At 38.3% G+C, this 18,377-nt stretch overlaps 1 long non-coding RNA gene across 1 annotated transcript; it reads right to left on the bottom strand.

Annotated features, from left to right (window-relative positions):
• Positions 1-529: 529 nt before the first annotated feature.
• LOC309495727 lies at positions 530-9,352 on the bottom strand. The gene is made up of 5 exons (XR_014204809.1): positions 7,999-9,352; positions 1,402-1,466; positions 1,129-1,274; positions 952-1,038; positions 530-866 (listed from the first exon to the last, which is right to left on the bottom strand). It is a non-coding gene; the product is annotated as an uncharacterized lncRNA (long non-coding RNA).
• Positions 9,353-18,377: the final 9,025 nt, after the last annotated feature.

An 18,377-nucleotide genomic window follows, 5' to 3' on the forward strand; every position in this document is an offset into this window, starting at 1 on the left:
GCTATAGCACAATCCCTACTGTTCGGTTATCCCAAGATTAAATACAGACAACAAAGAGGACAACAGAAGACAAAACAAGATAGATGTCAGAATGCCAAAACTTTAATAACATAGAATACACAGATACAATCCTCAAAATATAGCAGGCTAAAATGAAATATCAACCAAATAAGGTTAACTAAACATATACGTATTCAAAAAGAATAAGATGAATCACAACTATTGAATTGCACAAATCCCTGATGACTTCTACTGACCATAACTAATATGACATTTTTTTTTAAATATGGTATCACTTTACAATAATGTTTCATTTGTTAACATTAGTTAACTACATTAGTTAACATCAACTCATAATGAAAAATACTTCTACAGCATTTATTAATCTTAGCGAATGTTAATCTCAACATTTAGATTTTGAAGATCAAAAGTTGCATCTGTTAACTTTAGTTAATTAACTGTAAACTAACATAAACAAGAACATTTTTATTATCTAACATTAATAAATGCTGTAAAAAAAAAAGGTAACTTTGTGGTCTGCAGGTGGGGTGAATAATTTAATAAATAATAAGATTATTAGTAGGATTATGGTCCTAAAACATGTACGCACAGTACAAACTATAATCTGTGCCTAATATAATAGTCAACTTTTGTTTATAGTTTAACTAATAAAATCAGCTTAAATATTATATTAAACATGGTGTCTTTCTATGGTGTTTTATCTCTTTTTTGAACTTTACTAGTGTACTATACAATTAAAAAAAACATCACAGTTTGAGCTAATAAAACAGCGATGGCTGGAGATATAGACATTAGTGAACAGCATGCCATCTGAGAAAAGGCACCAGAGGTGGTGTTTGTGTTCTCTGAAAAGGTAAGAAGTACAGAAAATAGTATATATTATGTATTTAAAAGTATTAAATAAAATACTTGAAACATAGCATTCAATACCGTTTGTACTTGCTGTGGATCTCATGGTAGTAGTTTGTATGGTTACATTTGTGTTAGGCGCAGGTGTGCTAGAAGTAACTATTTCCCCTGTAATAGAAAATGTGCAGAGCACATTAAACTTTATTTGAAAGGTTTCACCATTATGCTAATTTGTGTATTGTACTTGTACACACTCACCTGCTTTGATAGTGTCCAGTATTATGTTCAGAGGAATGCTCCCATTCATAGCATTTTTATTAAGAATAGATTCTACCTCAACTGAGCTTGGGACCATAGAAGAATTTTCAAAGATAAGAGACATGTCAACTTTAATGGAGCCATTCCTGTAAAAAAAAAAAAAAAAAAAGGATTATTATAACCCCCAATGTGCTATAACAGTGTGCTCTGATTATTATTATCATCCTGGACATCTTTATGATGAAAGTGAAAGACAACAGTTGTCATGCTTACGTGAAGGATTCGACTCTGCTTCGCCTGTATCCTCTGAGATAACTTGCCTCGTAAACTAAGTTTATCTGCATGCAATGAAAAATATTGTCCTTTTATTATAAATAGAGTACAATGTGAAATGTATCTTTTCCCATTTTTATATTACAAAACATTATACAATGCTGTAAAATTTATATATAATATAAGATATATTTGATCTGTTTTAAGCACAACTAAACAGTCTCCAACAATAGGCTGTGAGTTCAAATACATTTGGGTTGTTCTTAAAAGATGCAGTATAAAAATATATTTACTATTAGGCTAATATGTACTCCCCTCATGCGAATAAAAAGTCAATTATTCAAAAGCTGTAGTCATTTTTAACTTAGTATAAGAGGAACATGTTTATTTTACTATTAAAAAAATCTTTATTTTAAGTAATTTCATTTGCTTACTGAATATAACATTTGAAATATCTTTCCAACATATAGTTTGAGTAGGCTCGAACAATTCCCACCAAGCTACATATGCATACAAGTGCTTTAGTGTGGAGGACCAAACCTCCAGAAATTAAAAATGAATAAATACATAAATAAATGTGCGAAGAAATGTAAAAAAAATAATAATAATAAAAAAAAACTATTTATACTTTTATTTTCCTATTTATGTATAATTATATATTTTTCCACATTTACTTATTTTTCCTCATTTATTTGTTTATGCATTTATTTATTTCCACTTTCATTTATTTTCACATTTATTTATGTATGTATTTATGTCTACATTTATTTATTTATTTATTCATTTATTGCTCTGTATGCTAATGAAGGGGGCGTGTTTTACCTCAGACATAGCAATCGAGCTCAGAGTGGCAGTGCTGAAGCTTTGAGGCCACAGTGACACCTTGTGGTGTGACCAAACAACACGCAAGAGGTTTGTGGACGTGACTTTACAGGTCATGCAAGAAATAAATGACTTAGAGATGGGCAATATGGCCAAAATCTTATATCACGGTTTATTTCCTTTAATATCACCCTAACTATAGGTTTAACATAGGCCTACTCTTTATTCCGGACATGGCCGTAAAACATCAGCTGGTCGGGATTTCTCAAATGTCTGGGCACACATGAACAGAATCCGCTGATAACAGACACTTTGACACGGAAGCGCGTCAAATGATCCACTATTAACCACATTTTATGCCATGCATTGTAGATCCGTACGCAGAAGCAAACTGCATTTTTAATGTATCTTCCAAAGCCAATGTTGACAGCAACAGAAACAAACTTTTCCATAATATTTCCGCTATAAATTGATTTCCTGGGGCATTTTTTAAAACCTTATCAAATAGTAAGCTATATGCATTTTCATGTAGCCTATAAGTTCTTAATTTTAACTGATCAATTCAGTTAATAGGGCACTACTATAGGCCTGTTACTAGTAGCCTACCTAAAATAAAATCAGTTTCAACAAAATCCATCTTCGCACTGCAGATGTGGGACATGCAGATGCTGACTCTGAATGGCATTAGATATTATTTACACGGACTGTTAATGCAGAGGAGCCATGGATGCATTTACATGCAATTACAATTGCATAAATAATGTTATGAGATCTTTTTATATATATATATTTAACATTTTGAATATTTAAATATGAAATGATAGAATTGATGAAATTATACGTTTAAATATGAAACTAAAACAGCCAGTAGGTGGTGCCAAGCCTCCGTCTTAACGAGTGAGTTCAATCATTAACGTTCAGTAAGAAAACACCACTTGTTTTCACGCAGCGGTTCTGTGGAGTTTGGAACTTTTTCTTCTCAAGAAACAACAAAAAAGAAAGAAAAAGTATTTTTCAACACTCTTCCCGTGTGATAGTATATCATATTATGTTATAGCCTATAATACAATTATCACATTCATAGACTTTTTTTTACAGCATTTTTATTTGGTGCATTTATTTATTAATTTTGTTGTTTACGCGGTGGCGGAAGAAAGTTTTTTTTTAAGATATAGACCAATTTACATACAAAATAGGCATTGAACAAACAATAGGCTATTAACAATTTACGATTCTCAAAAGGCAGACGTAGTTGCAAATTACAATAAATAACAGCAATGAAGTCTCAAATCATGAAAAAAATGAAAGGCAAGGAAGAGAAAATAAATAAATGAATTAAAAAAATATTATATTTATATTGAAATAATTGAAAGAACAACATTTATAGCAAAGTAAGTTATTGCAAGGGGTATATAGCTCATTGAAGAAACTGGCTACTGTAGTAGCTTTTTAATTTGAAAGAGAAGTAGCAAAAGCTTTAAGTTCATTATGAGGAAAGGACGGGGTTTTTCATTTATGAATGAAGTGTTTAGCAAGTTCAAAAAGGTTATTGACCAAATAGTGTTGTGAACAATCTTTCTTCAGTAGGCCTACACCAAACTTAATTTGTTTGCATTCAAGGGGATTCACATTATAGCCTACACGACCTTTTACTGCACAATTGAGACCAAAACAAATTTGAGTAATCAGGCCTACAATAAAAGAAAATATTTTCAGTGGTTTCAATATCAATTTCACAAAACTGACAAGAATTTTTCAAGAGAATCTTTGAAAATTCTATATGGATGAAGTCTTTCAATGATTGTTGCATGATTTTTAAGATAAATATAAATGTTGTTCTTTCAATTATTTCAATTATATGTTTTTTATTTCAATTATTTATTTTCTCTTCCTTGCTGGAAGTAAATGGTTCCATTTACAAGTAAATGTAAAAGTACATGGTTGTAAATATGATTTGAGACTTGTAATTTGCAACTATGTCTGCCTTTTGAGAATCGTAAATTGTTAATAGCCTATTGTTTGTTCAATGCCTATTTTGTATGTAAATTGGTTTATATCTTTAAAAAAATAACTTTCTTCCGCCACCTCGTAAACAACAAAATTAATAAATAAATGCCCCGATTAAAAATGGTGTAAAAAAAAGCCTATGAATGTGATAATTGTAGCCTATAATATAACATAATATGATATACTATCACACGGGAAGAGTGTTGAACAATACTTTTTCTTTCTTTTTTGCTGTTTCTTCAGAAAACTCTGGTGTTTTCTTAATGCACTCGTTAAGACGGAGGCTTGGCACCACCTACTGGCTGTTTTAGTTTCATATTTAAACGTATAATTTCATCGATTCTATCATTTCATATTTAAATATTCAAAATGTTAAATATATATATAAAAAGATCTCATAACATTATTTATGCAATTGTAATTGCATGTAAATGCATCCATGGCTCCTCTGCATTAACAGTCTGTGTAAATATTATCTAATGCAATTCAGAGTCAGCATCTGCATGTCCCACATCTGCAGTGCGAAGATGGATTTTGTTGAAACTGAATTTATTTTAGGTAGGCTACTAGTAACAGGCCTATAGTAGTGCCCTATTAACTGAATTGATCGGTTAAAATTAAGAACTTATAGGCTACATGGAAATGCATATAGCCTAGGCCTAATATTTGATAAGGTTTTAAAAAATGCCCCAAGGAATCAATTTATAGCGGACATCACCTCTTTATGGAAAAGTTTGTTTCTGTTGCTGTCAACATTGGCTTTGGAAGATACATTAAAAATGCAGTTTGCTTCTGCGTACGGATCTACAATGCATGGCATAAAATGTGGTTAATAGTGGATAATTTGACGCGCTTCCGTGTCAAAGTGTCTGTTATCAGCGGATTCTGTTCATGTGTGCCCAGACATTTGAGAAATCCCGACCAGCTGATGTTTTACGGCCATGTCTGGAATAAAGAGTAGGCCTATGTTAAACCTATAGTTAGGGTGATATTAAAGGACATAAACCGTGATATAAGATTTTGGCCATATTGCCCATCTCTAAGTCATTTATTTCTTGCATGACCTGTAAAGTCACGTCCACAAACCTCTTGCGTATTGTTTGGTCACACCACAAGCAAGGTATCACTCACTGTGTGGCCTCAAAGCTTCAGCACTGCCACGGCACTCTGAGCTCGATTGCTATGTCTGAGGTAAAACACGCCCCTTCATTAGCATACAGAGCAATAAATGAATAAATAAATGTATAAATAAATAAATGTAGACATAAATACACATATACATAAATAAATGAAAGTGGAAATAAATAAATGCACAAATAAATGAAAAAATAAATAAATGTGGAAAAATATATAATTATACATAAATAGGGAAATAAAAGTATAAATAGTCATTTATTTTTTTACATTTCTTTGCATATTTATTTATGTATTTATTCATTTTAAATTTCTGCAGGTTTGGTCCTCCATACTTAGAGAATGGATGGATATGGTATATAATATGTTATGGTTTTTGGCGCCTCCTTGTGGCTCTATGCATGTTGTTACCTCTAGCAGGCAGTGTTTGCCAATTTAGCAATTTGTCGATAGCTTAGCAACTTTTCAGATATAGGCAGTGCAAGTATTTGGCCAACATAAATCTCCAAGGTGAGTTCAATATAAGAAAGTTACATACATCCTGTAAACAAGCTGCTGCATCGATTTATTGTGCAGACTTTTTACACAGCATTTTATTTGGTGTCAATAAATCTACTTTACCCTTTACTCCACTTACTGTATAGTTACTGCTACTTTTTAAAATAATAAGAGATAAACATTTCTAACAGTAATACATTGTTTTCACATGACGTCATTATTTTGCATGTTTAATTCTCCCTTCACATGCTATTATAATTAGTGTAATTGTGAGTAGCCGACTTGGAAATTGCACATGAACCACTTCTCAAAACATAATGAGGTAACACTTTTGAAGGTTAGAGTCCAATTCTCAACATTAACTAATTGCTTATTAGTATGCATATTATTAGGATATTAGCTGTTTATTAGTACTTATAAAGCACATATTAATGCCTTATTCTGCATGACCATATTCTACATCCTTTAATCCCACCCAATACCTAAACTTAACAACTACCTTACTAACTATTAATAAGCAGTAAGTAAGAGTTTATTGAGGCAACAATCATAGTTAATAGTTAGTTAATAGTGAGAATTAATCTGGCCCTAATCTAAAGCGTGACCCATTATGATTGTGAACTTCTGTTTGGGAACCAAGTTACCAGGTTGGGGAGACCCATAACCTTTGTGGCCCACTTATTTTTTATTTATTTATGCCCACACACAATTTTTTTCTTTTTGTTGCTGCTTGTTCAAAATGTTAATTGTTAGTTCTAATACTGCTATTGCTTGTTCTAGTGTTCTTCTACAAACCTAAATCAATTTAATTCAGTTAATTTAACAAATATATTTTGAGTGTTCTGCGGTGGTCTCATCTCGGTGACTGGCCAACTAGATTTCAGTTTTTTGAGAGTGATGGTTACGGCAATGATCCCTGGTTCTTTGTCACATACTAGTTGCAGACTTAAATGTGAAAGCTTTTGTAGTAGTGTGCACTAGTCTTAAAGGGACATTGTGTAGGAATTTCTCCCATCTAGTGGTGAAATTGTATTTTGCATTCAAACGAATAATGCTCTCCAGCGCCTCACTTTTTCAAATGCGCGTTGCATCTACGGTAGCCGTTATGTACCAGAAAGCTATGACAGAATGTTTTATAATAGCACTTCGAGTTTTTCTTCGGGTGAACATGTTTGTTATTTAAAACAAACTGAAACTTGAAACAACGAAAAAAAGAATGTTACAGTATGAACTACTGACTGTCAAAAACTTTAACTATGGTAATTAGTAGTAGCCTAATGCCTTCTTTACTCGTTATATTTTTTGAAGTATGTGCATTGTTAGATATCATCATGATCAGAGCCTTCTCTAACAGTTACATTACTTCATCAAAGAGCCTGTTTAACTTTTAACTATAAATGTTCTACTGTCTATATAATAAAGTACACAACCAAGCAATGAAAAAAAAGCTTGTAATTAAGACCGTAACATTGACTTACCTGTCGAGAAGAAAGCAGGCAACTTCAGGGTCTCTTTTGAAAGCTTTCTCCTGCATTAGCTATCCTGACAGTAACCCTTGTTTTTGTAATCTCCGGTCACGTTTCCTTTTACGATCTATTTTGGACTTTTTCGACGACGAGGACTCCTTATCCTGTGACTCATATGTATGTATGAATGAACGGTGTATAAATAACCGTGCAGTGCAGCCTTTTAAACTTGCCGCGGCAGTGACAAGCACCTCTCACTGCTCTGCTTCTCCGCTTCTGCTGGCTTCAGTCACGTGACGCTGGCTCTGAACGAAACGCGTTGTGGAAACGCGTTGGCCTAGTACTTTTTGTCCCTCTCTGCTATTATAGTTTTTCAAGATGGCGGAACTACATGGAAGCCTCCGTGGACTTACCCGTCCCATGTATATAAAGATAATAAATTCTTCGTTTACGAGGATTAGTCTGAACATTGGCATAGGTATTTGTACACCATTGAGGGCATATTTATGAATAAAAATATAGATTTTAGATAATAAAATACCTAAAAAGCTACACATTGTCCCTTTAAGGAACTATGAATGATAAAAAGATGTAAACATCTACAAGCTAAATTGATAAATGTCATCTTATAGCATTTATGTTCTTAATGTATGAAACAAGTTACACTTACCACATTTATCACTCTGGTTGCCAATGTAAAGAAAGCAGAGGATGATCTGTTCCTATATATTTCTTGGAAAATTTCGTTTAGACTGAATCTTAAACTTATGCTTCTTTCATCAAGGGTAGGGGGATCAGTATTTGTGGTTACTCGTTCTGCTGTAGCAGGACTAATTGTTGATAGCTCTGTTCTTGGTGCAGCTGTAGCGGGAGTAAGTGTTGATACTGTTGTACCAGATGCTCTTAATGTAGTTTGTCCTGCTGATGAAGAACCCATATTAGAATGTGTTGTAGGTTCTTGTGTCACTCTTTTGACAGTGGTGGAGACCTCTGAGGTATGAGACACTGTAACTGGCTTCATCGACATTAATGTTCTAGTTTCTGTTCGGGCTGGTGAAGGTTCTGTTGTGACTTGAGATGCTTCTGGTACCAATGTTGAAGCTTTGGGTGCAGTAACAGACTCTGCCAGGGCTGTTGTTGTTGTCACTGTATCTACTGCAATAGAATGTAATCCAGTAGATGAACCCTCAGCTAGTGTAGTCTTGGTTGTTTCTGGTTCATTTCTGATGGTTGATGCTGTGGTTGTCCCTGATACAGTTGCTGGCAATGCTGATGTCACTCCTACTGATGCTGCAGTAGTTGCACTTGTTGTTGGCACTAACAATGTTGGAGCTTCTGCAGATGATTCTGTAGTTCTGGATGTTCCTGCAGCTGTTGTCTTTACTTCACCTGCTTCAGTTAGAGGTGATGATTCCTCTGTTCTTGGTGCTGCTGTAGTTGGAGTAAGTGTTGATACTGTTGTACCAGATGCTCTTAATGTAGTTTGTCCTGCTGATGAAGAACCCATATCAGCGTGTGTTGTAGGTTCTTCTGTCACTCTTTTGACAGTGGTGGAGACCTCTGAGGTATTAGACACTGTAACTGGCTTCATCGACATTAATGTTGTAGTTTCTGTTCGGGCTGGTGAAGGTTCCATTGTGACTTGAGATGCTTCTGGTACCAATGTTGAAGCTTTGGGTGCAGTAACAGACTCTGCCAGGGTTGTTGTTGTTGTTGTCACTGTATCTACTGCAATAGAATGTAATCCAGTAGATGAACCCTCAGCTAGTGTAGTCTTGGTTGTTTCTGGTTCATTTCTGATGGTTGATGCTGTGGTTGTCCCTGATACAGTTGCTGGCAATGCTGATGTCACTCCTGCTGATGCTGCAGTAGTTGCACTTGTTGTTGGCACTAACAATGTTGGAGCTTCTGCAGATGATTTTGTAGTTCTGGATGTTCCTGCAGCTGTTGTCTTTACTTCACCTGCTTCAGTTAGAGGTGATGATTCCTCTGTTATTGGTGCAGCTGTAGCGGGACTAAGTGTTGATACTGTTGTACCAGATGCTCTTAATGTAGTTTGTCCTGCTGATGAAGAACCCATATCAGCGTGTGTTGTAGGTTCTTGTGTCACTCTTTTGACAGTGGTGGAGACCTCTGAGGTATTAGACACTGTAACTGGCTTCATCGACATTAATGTTGTAGTTTCTGTTCGGGCTGGTGAAGGTTCCATTGTGACTTGAGATGCTTCTGGTACCAATGTTGAAGCTTTGGGTGCAGTAACAGACTCTGCCAGGGTTGTTGTTGTTGTTGTCACTGTATCTACTGCAATAGAATGTAATCCAGTAGATGAACCCTCAGCTAGTGTAGTCTTGGTTGTTTCTGGTTCATTTCTGATGGTTGATGCTGTGGTTGTCCCTGATACAGTTGCTGGCAATGCTGATGTCACTCCTGCTGATGCTGCAGTAGTTGCACTTGTTGTTGGCACTAACAATGTTGGAGCTTCTGCAGATGATTTTGTAGTTCTGGATGTTCCTGCAGCTGTTGTCTTTACTTTACCTGCTTCAGTTAGAGGTGATGATTCCTCTGTTATTGGTGCAGCTGTAGCGGGAGTAAGTGTTGATACTGTTGTACCAGATGCTCTTAATGTAGTTTGTCCTGCTGATGAAGAACCCATATCAGCGTGTGTTGTAGGTTCTTGTGTCACTCTTTTGACAGTGGTGGAGACCTCTGAGGTATTAGACACTGTAACTGGCTTCATCGACATTAATGTTGTAGTTTCTGTTCGGGCTGGTGAAGGTTCCATTGTGACTTGAGATGCTTCTGGTACCAATGTTGAAGCTTTGGGTGCAGTAACAGACTCTGCCAGGGTTGTTGTTGTTGTTGTCACTGTATCTACTGCAATAGAATGTAATCCAGTAGATGAACCCTCAGCTAGTGTAGTCTTGGTTGTTTCTGGTTCATTTCTGATGGTTGATGCTGTGGTTGTCCCTGATACAGTTGCTGGCAATGCTGATGTCACTCCTGCTGATGCTGCAGTAGTTGCACTTGTTGTTGGCACTAACAATGTTGGAGCTTCTGCAGATGATTTTGTAGTTCTGGATGTTCCTGCAGCTGTTGTCTTTACTTCACCTGCTTCAGTTAGAGGTGATGATTCCTCTGTTATTGGTGCAGCTGTAGCGGGAGTAAGTGTTGATACTGTTGTACCAGATGCTCTTAATGTAGTTTGTCCTGCTGATGAAGAACCCATATCAGCGTGTGTTGTAGGTTCTTGTGTCACTCTTTTGACAGTGGTGGAGACCTCTGAGGTATTAGACACTGTAACTGGCTTCATCGACATTAATGTTGTAGTTTCTGTTCGGGCTGGTGAAGGTTCCATTGTGACTTGAGATGCTTGTGGTACCAATGTTGAAGCTTTGGGTGCAGTAACAGACTCTGCCAGGGTTGTTGTTGTCACTGTATCTACTGCAATAGAATGTAATCCAGTAGATGAACCCTCAGCTAGTGTAGTCTTGGTTGTTTCTGGTTCATTTCCGATGGTTGATGCTGTGGTTGTCCCTGATACAGTTGCTGGCAATGCTGATGTCACTCCTGCTGATGCTGCAGTAGTTGCACTTGTTGTTGGCACTAACAATGTTGGAGCTTCTGCAGATGATTCTGTAGTTCTGGATGTTCCTGCAGCTGTTGTCTTTACTTCACCTGCTTCAGTTAGAGGTGATGATTCCTCTGTTCTTGGTGCTGCTGTAGTTGGAGTAAGTGTTGATACTGTTGTACCAGATGCTCTTAATGTAGTTTGTCCTGCTGATGAAGAACCCATATCAGCGTGTGTTGTAGGTTCTTGTGTCACTCTTTTGACAGTGGTGGAGACCTCTGAGGTATGAGACACTGTAACTGGCTTCATCGACATTAATGTTGTAGTTTCTGTTCGGGCTGGTGAAGGTTCCATTGAGACTTGAGATGCTTCTGGTACCAATGTTGAAGCTTTGGGTGCAGTAACAGACTCTGTCTGGGCTGTTGTTGTTGTCACTGTATCTACTGCAATAGAATGTAATCCAGTAGATGAACCCTCAGCTAGTGTAGTCTTGGTTGTTTCTGGTTCATTTCTGATGGTTGATGCTGTGGTTGTCCCTGATACAGTTGCTGGCAATGCTGATGTCACTCCTACTGATGCTGCAGTAGTTGCACTGGTTGTTGGCACTAACAATGTTGGAGCTTCTGCAGATGATTTTGTAGTTCTGGATGTTCCTGCAGCTGTTGTCTTTACTTCACCTGCTTCAGTTACAGGTGATGATTCCTCTGTTCTTGGTGCTGCTGTAGTTGGAGTAATTTTTGATTCTGTTGTACCAGATGCTCTTAATGTAGTTTGTCCTGCTGATGAAGAACCCATATCAGCGTGTGTTGTAGGTTCTTCTGTCACTCTTTTGACAGTGGTGGACACCTCTGAGGTATTAGACACTGTAACTGGCTTCATCGACATTAATGTTGTAGTTTCTGTTCGGGCTGGTGAAGGTTCTGTTGTGACTTGAGATGTTTTTGGTACCAATGTTGAAGCTTTGGGTGCAGTAACAGACTCTGCCAGGGCTGTTGTTGTTGTCACTGTATCTACTGCCATAGAATGTAATCCAGTAGATGAACCCTCAGCTAGTGTAGTCTTGGTTGTTTCTGGTTCATTTCTGATGGTTGATGCTGTGGTTGTCCCTGATACAGTTGCTGGCAATGCTGATGTCACTCCTGCTGATGCTGCAGTAGTTGCACTTGTTGTTGGCACTAACAATGTTGGAGCTTCTGCAGATGATTTTGTAGTTCTGGATGTTCCTGCAGCTGTTGTCTTTACTTCACCTGCTTCAGTTAGAGGTGATGATTCCTCTGTCCTTGGTGCTGCTGTAGTTGGAGTAAGTGTTGATACTGTTGTACCAGATGCTCTTAATGTAGTTTGTCCTGCTGATGAAGAACCCATATCAGCGTGTGTTGTAGGTTCTTCTGTCACTCCTTTGACAGTGGTGGAAGCCTCTGAGGTATGAGACACTGTAACTGGCTTCATCGACATTAATCTTGTAGTTTCTGTTCGGGCTGGTGAAGGTTCCATTGTGACTTGAGATGCTTCTGGTACCAATGTTGAAGCTTTGGGTGCAGTAACAGACTCTGCCAGGGCTGTTGTTGTTGTCACTGTATCTACTGCCATAGAATGTAATCCAGTAGATGAACCCTCAGCTAGTGTAGTCTTGGTTGTTTCTGGTTCATTTCTGATGGTTGATGCTGTGGTTGTCCCTGATACAGTTGCTGGCAATGCTGATGTCACTCCTGCTGATGCTGCAGTAGTTGCACTTGTTGTTGGTACTAACAATGTTGGAGCTTCTGCAGATGATTTTGTAATTCTGGATGTTCCTGCAGCTGTTGTCTTTACTTCACCTGCTTCAGTTAGAGCTGATGATTCCTCTGTTCTTGGTGCTGCTGTAGTTGGAGTAATTTTTGATTCTGTTGTACCAGATGCTCTTAATGTAGTTTGTCCTGCTGATGAAGAACCCATATCAGCATGTGTTGTAGGTTCTTCTGTCACTCTTTTGACAGTGGTGGAGACCTCTGAGGTATTAGACACTGTAACTGGCTTCATCGACATTAATGTTGTAGTTTCTGTTCGGGCTGGTGAAGGTTCTGTTGTGACTTGAGATGTTTCTGGTACCAATGTTGAAGCTTTGGGTGCAATAACAGACTCTGCCAGGGCTGTTGTTGTTGTCACTGTATCTACTGCCATAGAATGTAATCCAGTAGATGAACCCTCAGCTAGTGTAGTCTTGGTTGTTTCTGGTTCATTTCTGATGGTCGATGCTGTGGTTGTCCCAGATACAGTTGCTGGCAATGCTGATGTCACTCCTGCTGATGCTGCAGTAGTTGCACTTGTTGTTGGCACTAACAATGTTGGAGCTTCTGCAGATGATTCTGTAGTTCTGGATGTTCCTGCAGCTGTTGTCTTTACTTCACCTGCTTCAGTTAGAGGTGATGATTCCTCTGTTATTGGTGCAGCTGTAGCGGGAGTAAGTGTTGATACTGTTGTACCAGATGCTCTTAATGTAGTTTGTCCTGCTGATGAAGAACCCATATCAGCGTGTGTTGTAGGTTCTTCTGTCACTCTTTTGACAGTGGTGGAGACCTCTGAGGTATAAGACACTGTAACTGGCTTCATCGACATTAATGTTGTAGTTTCTGTTCGGGCTGGTGAAGGTGCCATTGTGACTTGAGATGCTTCTGGTACCAATGTTGAAGCTTTGGGTGCAGTAACAGACTCTGCCAGGGCTGTTGTTGTTGTCACTGTATCTACTGCCATAGAATGTAATCCAGTAGATGAACCCTCAGCTAGTGTAGTCTTGGTTGTTTCTGGTTCATTTCTGATGGTTGATGCTGTGGTTGTCCCTGATACAGTTGCTGGCAATGCTGATGTCACTCCTGCTGATGCTGCAGTAGTTGCACTTGTTGTTGGCACTAACAATGTTGGAGCTTCTGCAGATGATTTTGTAGTTCTGGATGTTCCTGCAGCTGTTGTCTTTACTTCACCTGCTTCAGTTACAGGTGATGATTCCTCTGTTATTGGTGCAGCTGTAGCAGGAGTAAGTGTTGATACTGTTGTACCAGATGCTCTTAATGTAGTTTGTCCTGCTAATGAAGAACCCATATCAGCGTGTGTTGTAGGTTCTTCTGTCACTCTTTTGACAGTGGTAGAGACCTCTGAGGTATTAGACACTGTAACTGGCTTCATTGACATTAATGTTGTAGTTTCTGTTCGGGCTGGTGAAGGTTCCATTGTGACTTGAGATGCTTCTGGTACCAATGTTGAAGCTTTGGGTGCAGTAACAGACTCTGCCAGGGCTGTTGTTGTTGTCACTGTATCTACTGCTATAGAATGTAATCCAGTAGATGAACCCTCAGCTAGTGTAGTCTTGGTTGTTTCTGGTTCATTTCTGATGGTTGATGCTGTGGTTGTCCCTGATACAGTTGCTGGCAATGCTGATGTCACTCCTGCTGATGCTGCAGTAGTTGCACTTGTTGTTGGCACTAACAATGTTGGAGCTTCTGCAGATGATTTTGTAGTTCTGGATGTTCCTGCAGCTGTTGTCTTTACTTCACCTGCTTCAGTTAGAGGTGATGATTCCTCTGTTATTGGTGCAGCTGTAGCAGGAGTAAGTGTTGATACTGTTGTACCAGATGCTCTTAATGTAGTTTGTCCTGCTGATGAAGAACCCATATCAGTGTGTGTTGTAGGTTCTTCTGTCACTCTTTTGACAGTGGTGGAGACCTCTGAGGTATGAGACACTGTAACTGGCTTCATCGACATTAATGTTGTAGTTTCTGTTCGGGCTGGTAAATGTTCCATTGTGACTTGAGATGCTTCTGGTACCAATGTTGAAGCTTTGGGTGCAGTAACAGACTCTATCTGGGCTGTTGTTGTGGTCACTGTATCTACTGCCATAGAATGTAATCCAGTAGATGAACCCTCAGCTAGTGTAGTCTTGGTTGTTTCCGTTTTATTTCTAACAGTTTCTGCTGTGGTTGTGCCCAGTGCAGTTGCTAATGTTGCTCCTGTTGATGAAGTAGTTGTACTTTTTGCCTCTGCAGCTGTAAAAAGAGCACTAGATGCTGGTATTTTTGTTGTTGGTGGTACCGTTTCTGATGAAGACACTGTTATTTCACTTGGTGTTATTGAATCTGTTTTGGCTGGTAATGGTTCCGTTGTGACTTGAGGTGATGATGCCTCTGTTATTGCTGACTGCGTCGTAGATATTATTGCAGATTGTACTGGGAAGATTGTCACTGCCTCTGTTGTAGCTACTGTTTGTGTAGGCTGAAGTGTTACCATGACCTCTATAGGTAAAGCAAATGAGCAACAGGTAAGTGTACAATAATAACATTCAAATAATTTAGTGTAACAGTTTTGGTAGTAATCAGTAATAAACTCGTTTTATGTTGTTGTTAAAATGTTCTTTTATCAATGTTCTTTCAAACATTACTTTGCTTGGTGTTGCTTTTGTTTTCCAGCACCATATATTCATTATTAACTGCCCTGCCATGAAAAGAATGCAAAAATGGCAAACCCCAAAAATGTCTATCTGCTCTTCCTGCAGCTCAGCGTAATATGTAATTATCTCACTCGCTTAACTAGTGCAGTTCAGCACTTGCCATTTTATTCGAAAAAGGTTACATTAATATGGTATTTCAATAAAAAAAATAAAAAAACCTTGTCTTAAGGGTAATTGTTGCCGCAAGCAGTGAAGGAATAACATACCTAGGGCCCTATTTTAATGATCTAAGCGCATGGTCTAAAGTGCACTTAAGGCATGTCCGAATCCACATTTGCTAGTATACCGACGGGAAAATGAGTAATGGGTGTGTTTTGGGGCGTAACGTGCAACAAACCAATCAGAGTCTCATCTCCCATTCCCTTTAAAAGCCAGTTGCACTCACGCCATGGCGGGTTGCTACTTACATGGCGGAATTTGCAAGCAGAAAGACTGAACGTTTCTCAAGCGAGCAAATGGATCAGAAAATGTCTCCTAATGTCTCCTGAATCCTGATTGGAAAACACACGGTATGTTTGCATATGTCTTGGTTATCGTTTATTTATAATTTAAGGTACTGTGTGTAGTGATTTCAGTTTATAGTTTCAGTTTATTCAGTTATATCGAACGACGTCATGGCAAAATCATTTCATTACAAATTTGATTGTAATTTGTTTATTTTCAGTTTTTTCACGGTGTCCATTTGATGTTTGTGATGTTGATTCTCCTGATTCTTGAGAGGAAGACATTAAATATAGAAGACATCGAAGGTATCAGTTGAAGCGTGGTTTTTCTGGTTTGGAGAAAACATTCAGGAGCCGTTATACCATGCGCTTAGATTGTTAAAATAGGGCCCCAGATTTCAGTTGGTCAGTCTATTTCAGGGTGCTTTCACATCTGTAGTTCGGTTCATTTGGTCCGGACCAAGGGCGAATAATGATAGCCTACTATCATTCACTACTTTTCAGGCGTTTTTGGTTCCTTTTCACACCACACTGATCGCTCTGGTCCGAATCAGTTTATGAGTTGATAAAACGAACCAAAATGCAGTCACGTGACAACATCCACATCATTTCCATAACTGCACTTCGTTTGTCAGAATTAACGTGCGGGAAAATTCCAACAGAACTACCGGAAGTAAACAAAGAGGTGGAAAATCTGGCAGACAACACACCGCTGTTTACTATGGAGAGACGACTGCGTGGGCTGATTGTATCCTTGGTCATATTTTATTATATAGTTTGTCTACACCACTTTAGACAAACAATAATATTTGAGAATGAAGCGAGGATGCGGCTCGAAAATAATGTCAGGCTCCGCACTTCCTCACAACTCCAAGTTTGTCCGCGAGCTGCCATGCTTAAAGTGCAAACTGTCAACAAACATTTCTCCTCATCCCATAATGCACAGCGCAGCTGACTACGGCAACTGGTTCAATCCAAAAATGCGCAGTTCTTTGGCAGTTGGTTCTGTTCGAGGTCAGATCACATTCTCACCACAAACGAACCGCTCCAGAGTTCATTTCACGAGCGTACCGAGACCTAGAGGTGTTCTCGGTACGCTTGTTTGGTACGCTTTTGGCGCGCAATGTGAGTGCGATTGTCGCATTCACACCTGCCCAAACGAACCGCACCAATGGGGAAAACGAACTTTAGTGCGATTCAACCGAACTAAATGAGGCAGGTGTGAAAGTACCCTCAGTTGCCTGAAAATAGCAACGCGTCAACAATGCGCCTGAACACACTCGTTTTCAGACCAGCACGCCCATGGGTGCACAAATGGACGCAAATGCATTTGCTATTTAAACAAGGCGCAGGACGTGAAAATGATAACTGTGTCAGGCTGAAACTAGCAAAAAACACTTGCGTCGCACCTGGCGCTGCATTGTGCCAGGTGTATGATAGGGCCCTTAACCTTTTTAGTCTGATTCAAAAACATTTATTCATTGCTACAGAAAACATTTTTTTTCAAATAAATGCTGCTCTTTTGAAATGTCTATTCATAAGAGAATACTGAAAAAATAAGAAAAGTTAAAAAGAAATGTTTCTCGAGCAATGAATTCTTAAAATGATTTCTGAAGGATCACACTGAAGACTGGAGTAATGTTGCTGAAAATTTAGCTTTGCCATCACAGGAATACATTTTAAAATATATTGCAATAAAAAAAGGTTACTTTAAATCGTAATAGTATTTCACAATATTACTGCTTTGCTGTATTTTTGATCAAATAAATGCAGACATGGAGACCATAGAGACTTCTTACAAAAACTTTTGCACAGAAGTGTATAGTCATAACATATTTAGTCAAACCTGTTTTAGGTATTATAGTTGTTGTTGCTGCCCTTGTTGTTCCAGGTGCCGCTGTAGACCATAAAGTTGAAGTGGAATCTGGTGCTGCAGTTCTCAATGTTCTTTCAGCACTTGTACCTACTGCAATTGTAGTTTTTAAGCTTTCAAAACTAACTCCTGTTCCTGATGTGGCTGGCAGATTTGCAGATGAAATGCCAGTTCCTGTTACTTCTGGAGCATTTGATCCATCCATTACAGTTGTTGTGTGGATACTGGTTGTAGTACCCACTGATGTTGAAGTTTCCTCTGGTGTCCCGACTATATTTCTTGTGTTTATGTTGTTTGTTAGCTGTATTGAAGTAGTTGCTGGTGTGGTTGATGGAGTCATTGTTTCTGGAAATACAGACACCGTTGATTTGGTGGCTGTTAGTTGCCTTGAGGTGTCTAATGGTACATCGTTTGCGGTGGCAGTTTTTTGTTGCACTGATGTTGTGGAATTTGTGATGGTTGTTGGCTGTCTTGGGTTGGCAGTTGTTGTCGTTGGATTGGTTTCTTTTGTTAGTGTTGAAATGTGTGACTCAGTTGTTTCTGATATTTGTCTTGAGGTTGTCGTCTGTTTGCTTGTATGTGCTTGAATGCTAGTTGTTAGGGGCTCTGATGAAATTGTAGATTTTGTTGTTTTGGTTGTTGATGGCCCTAAAGTGGTTGTTTCTGCAGTTGTTGGGAAAGATGAAGT

The sequence above is a fragment of the Leuciscus leuciscus genome, assembly GCF_965113295.1.
Source record: "Leuciscus leuciscus genome assembly, chromosome: 3".
Classification (NCBI taxonomy): domain Eukaryota; kingdom Metazoa; phylum Chordata; class Actinopteri; order Cypriniformes; family Leuciscidae; genus Leuciscus; species Leuciscus leuciscus.